Source organism: Anser anser (assembly GCF_964211835.1).
Source record: "Anser anser genome assembly, contig: HAP1_SCAFFOLD_46, whole genome shotgun sequence".
NCBI classification, from domain to species: Eukaryota; Metazoa; Chordata; class Aves; order Anseriformes; family Anatidae; genus Anser; species Anser anser.
Window position 1 is genome coordinate 11,964 of NW_028153973.1, and position 5,497 is coordinate 17,460.

The window sequence follows — 5,497 nt, forward strand, 5'->3', positions numbered from 1 at the left end:
CTCTCTGGACTCACGGCACTGCATCCCCAGTGGTGCCAGTGCACTCTCTGGACTCACTGCACTGCATACCCAGTGGTGCCAGTGCACTCTCTGGACTCACTGCAGTGCATCCCCAGTGGTGCCAGTGCACTCTCTGGACTCACTGCAGTGCATCCCCAGTGGTGCCAGTGCACTCTCTGGACTCACTGCACTGCATCCCCAGTGGTGCCAGTGCACTCTCTGGACTCACTGCAGTGCATCCCCAGTGGCGCCAGTGTACTCTCTTAACTCACTGCACTGCATCACCAGTGGTGCCAGTGCACTCTCTGGACTCACTGCACTGCATCCCCAGTGGTGCCAGTGCACTCTCTGGACTCACTGCACTGCATCCCCAGTGGTGCCAATGCACTCTCTGGACTCACTGCAGTCCATCCCCAGTGGTGCCAGTGCACTCTCTGGACTCACTGCAGTGCATCCACAGTGGCGCCAGTGTACTCTCTTAACTCACTGCACTGCATCACCAGTGGTGCCAGTGCACTCTCTGGACTCACTGCACTGCGTCCCCAGTGGTGCCACTGCACTCTCTGGACTCACTGCACTGCATCCCCAGTGGTGCCAGTGCACTCTTTGGACTCACTGCACTGCATCACCAGTGGTGCCAGTGTACTCTGTGGACTCACTGCACTGCATCACCAGTGGTGCCAGTGCACTCTCTGGACTCACTGAACTGCATCCCCAAGGTGCCAGTGCACTCTCTGGACTCACTGCACTGCATCCCCAGTGGTGCCTGTGAAGTCTCTGGTCTCACTGCACTGCATCCCCAGTGGTGCCAGTGCACTCTCTGGACTCACTGCAATGCATCCCCATTGCTGACAGTGCCCTCTCTGGACTCAGTGCACTGCATCCCCAGTGGTGCCAGTTCACTCTCTGGACTAAATGCACTGCATCCCCAGTGGTGCCAGTGGCTCTCTGGACTCATTGCACTGCATCACCAGTGGTGCCAGTGCACTCTCTGGACTCACTGCAGTGCATCCACAGTGGCGCCAGTGTACTCTCTTAAATCACTATACTGCATCACCAGTGGTGCCAGTGCACTCTCTGGACTCACTGCAGTGCATTTCCAGTGGTGCCAGTGTAGTCTCTGGACTCACTGCACTGCATAACCAGTGGTGCCAGTGCACTCTCTGGACTCACTGAACTGCATCCCCAAGGTGCCAGTGCACTCTCTGGAGTCACTGCACTGCATCCCCAGTGGTGCCAGTGCACTCTCTGGACTCACTGCACTGCATCCCCAGTGGTGACAGTGCACTCTCTGGACTCACTGCACTGCATCCCCCGTTGTGCCAGTGCACTCTCTGGACTCACTGCACTGCATCCCCAGTGGTGCCACTGCACTCTCTGAAAACACCGGGGTGCAACCGCAGCGGTGCCAGTGCACTCACTGCACTCACGGCACTTAATCCCCAGTGGTGCCAGTGCACTCTCTGGACTCACTGCAGTGTATCCCCTGTGGTGCCAGTGCACCCTGTGGACTCAGTGCACTGTATCCCAGTGGTGCCAGTGCACTCTCTGGACTCACTGCAGTGCATCCCCAGTGGTGCCAGTGCACTCTCTGGACTCACTGCACTGCATCCCCAGTGGTGCCAGTGCACTCTCTGGACTCACTGCAGTGCATCCCCAGTGGTGCCAGTGCACTCTCTGGACTCACTGCAGTGCATCCCCAGTGGTGCCAGTGCACTCTCTGGACTCACTGCAGTGCATCCCCAGTGGTGCCAGTGCACTCTCTGGACTCACTGCAGTGCATCCCCAGTGGTGCCAGTGCACTCTCTGGACTCACTGCACTGCATCCCCAGTGGTGCCAGTGCACTCTCTGGACTCACTGCAGTCCATCCCCAGTGGTGCCAGTGCACTCTCTGGACTCACTGCACTGCATCCACAGTGGTGCCAGTGCACTCTCTTTACTCACTGCACTGCATCCCCAGTGGTGCCAGTGCACTCTCTGGACTCACTGTACTGCATCCCCAGTGGAGCCAGTGCACTCTCTGGACTCACTGCACTGCATCCCCAGTGGTGCCAGTGCACTCTCTGGACTCACTGCACTGCATACCCAGTGGTGCCAGTGCACTCTCTGGACTCACTGCAGTGCATCCCCAGTGGTGCCAGTGCACTCTCTGCACTTACTGCAGTGCATCACCAGTGGTGCCAGTGCACTCTCTGGACTCACTGCACTGCATCCCCAGTGGTGCCAGTGCACTCTCTGGACTTGCCGGGGTGAATCCCCAGTGGTGCCAGTGCACTCTCTGGACTCACTGCAGTGCATCCCCAGTGGTGCCAGTGCACTGTCTGGACTCACTGCATTCCCAGTGGTGCCAGGGCACTCTCTGGACTCACTGCACTGCATCCCCAGTGGTGCCTGTGAAGTCTCTGGACTCACTGCAGTGCATCCCCAATGGTGCCAGTGCACTCTTTGGACTCACTGCACTGCATCCCCAGTGGTGCCACTGTACTCTCTTTACTCACTGCACTACATCCCCAGTGGTGCCAGTGCACTCTCTGGACTCACTGCACTGCATCCCCAGTGGTGCCAGTGCACTCTCTGGACTCACTGCACTGCATACCCAGTGGTGCCAGTGCACTCTCTGGACTCACTGCAGTGCATCCCCAGTGGTGCCAGTGCACTCTCTGGACTCACTGCAGTGCATCCCCAGTGGTGCCAGTGCACTCTCTGGACTCACTGCACTGCATCCCCAGTGGTGCCAGTGCACTCTCTGGACTCACTGCAGTGCATCCCCAGTGGTGCCAGTGCACTCTCTGGACTCACTGCACTGCATCCCCAGTGGTGCCAGTGCACTCTCTGGACTCACTGCAGTGCATCCCCAGTGGTGCCAGGGCACTCTCTGGACTCACTGCACTGCATCCCCAATGGTGCCTGTGAAGTCTCTGGACTCACTGCAGTGCATCCCCAATGGTGCCAGTGCACTCTTTGGACTCACTGCACTGCATCCCCAGTGGTGCCACTGTACTCTCTGGACTCACTACAATGCATCCCCAGTGGTGCCAGTGCCCTCTGTGGACTCACTGCACTACATCCCCAGTGGTGTCAGTGCACTCTCTGGACTCACTGCACTGCATCCCCAGTGGTGCCAGTGCACACTCTGGACTCACTGCAGTGCATCCCCAGTGGTGCTAGTGCACTCTCTGGACTCACTGCACTGCATCCCCTGTGGTGCCAGTGCACTCTCTCGACTCACTGCTCTGCGTTGCCATTGGTGCCAGTGCACTCTCTGGACTCATTGCAGTGCATCCCCAGTGGTGCCAATGCACTCTCTGGACTCACGGCACTGCATCCACAGTGGTGCCAGTGCACTCTCTGGACTCACTGCACTGCATCCCCAGTGGTGCCAGTGCACTCTCTGGACTCACTGCACTGCATCCCCAATGGTGCCAGTGCACTCTCTGGACTCACTGCAGTGCATCGCCAGTGGTGCCAGTGCACTCTCTGGACTCACTGCACTGCATCCCCAGTGGTGCCAGTGCCCTCTCTGGACTCACTGCACTGCATCCCCAGTGGTGCCAGTGCAGTCTCTGTGTTAGTGTTGGGGAGAATCGAATGGATGTTTTACTAATGTCTCTTACGTAATGGGACCTACAGTATAATTAAGCATTGCCAAATGTACTTACGTTATCAATTAATCTATGTATACTGGATACTTAGGGAGTACATTGAACAATCAAAAGAGTCATTGAAGGGGAACCTTGGGAGGGAACAGGTACAACCTGACCTTGGATAAGGGCCTGGAAATGATGAAATGAGTTGAAGCAGAACCAAGAAACGGAGGGAGCATGCGTCGAGTAAGAAATGTGAAAAGTTTAGCGGAGAGGAAGACTCGTTACTTCATCTGCACGACCACCTGGACGACCACCAGAGTGCGCCACGCATGTGCAAAGGGGAGGGGAGCTAATTAGAATGAAAAGCGAGGCTGCTGTTGCAACCTGTAATGAATATGTATACCTGACGCAATATTGTATGTATAAATAACGGCTGGGAAGTAACGGGACTTGAAGCCAGATTTGGGCACCTGCCCCGGCTTCCAGCGCTGAATAAAGCACCTTCATATAATCACTTGGTGATTATGTGGTTGCTAGGCTAACATCTGGACTCACTGCAGTGCATCCCCAGTGGTGCCAGTGCACTCTCTGGAGTCACTGCAGTGCATCCCCAGTGGTGCCAGTGCACTCTCTGGACTCACTGCAGTGCATCCCCACTGGTGCCAGTGCACTCCCTGGACTCACTGCAGTGCATCCCCAGTGGTGCCAGTGCACTCTCTGGACTCACCGGGGTGCATCCCCAGTGGTGCCAGTGCACTCTCTGGACTCACTGCAGTGCATCCCCAGTGGTGACAGTGCACTCTCTGGACTTGCCGGGGTGCATCCCCATTGTTACCAGTGCACTCTCTGGAGTCACCGGGGTGCATCCCCAGAGGTGCCAGTGCACTCTCTGGACTCACTGCTCTACATCCCCAGTGGTGCCAGTTCACTCTCTGGACTCAAGAAACTGAATCCCCAGTGGTGCCCGTGCACTTTCTGGGCTCACTGTACTGCATCCCCAGTGGTGCCAGTGCACTCTCTGGACACACCGCACTGCATCCCCAGTGGTGCCAGTGCACTCTCTGAGCTCACTGCACTGCATCCCCAGTGGTGCCAGTGCACTCTCTGGACTCACTGCACTGCATCCCCAGTGGTGCCAGTGCACTCTCTTTACTCACTGCACTGCATCCCCAGTGGTGCCAGTGCACTCTCTGGACTCACTGTACTGCATCCCCAGTGGTGCCAGTGCACTCCCTGACTCAGTGCACTGCATCCCCAATGGTGCCAGTGCACTCTCTGGATTCACTGCAGTGCATCCCCAGTGGTGCCAGTGCACTCTCTGGACTCACGGCAGTGCATCCCCAGTGGTGCCATTGCACTCTCTGGACTCACGGCAGTGCATCCCCAGAGGTGCCAGTGCACTCTCTGGACTCACTGCACTGCATCCCCAGTGGTGCCAGTGCACTCTCTGGACTTGCCAGGGTGCATCCCCAGTGGTGCCAGTGCAGTCTCTGTGTTAGTGTTGGGGAGAATCGAATGGATATTTTACTAATGTCTCTTAGGTAATGGGACCTACAGTATAATTAAACATTGCCAAATGTACTTACATTATCAATTAATCTATGTATAATGGATACTTAGGGAGTACATTGAACAATCAAAAGAATCATTGAAGGGGAACCTTGGGAGGGAACAGGTACAACCTGACCTTGGATAAGGGCCTGGAAATGATGAAATGAGTTGAAGCAGAACCAAGAAACGGAGGGAGCATGCGTCGAGTAAGAAAGGTGAAAGGTTTAGCGGAGAGGAAGACTCCTTACTTCATCTGGACGACCACCTGGACGACCACCAGAGTGCGCCACGCATGTGCAAAGGGGAGGGGAGCTAATTAGAATGAAAAGCGAGGCTGCTGTTGCAACCTGTAATGAAT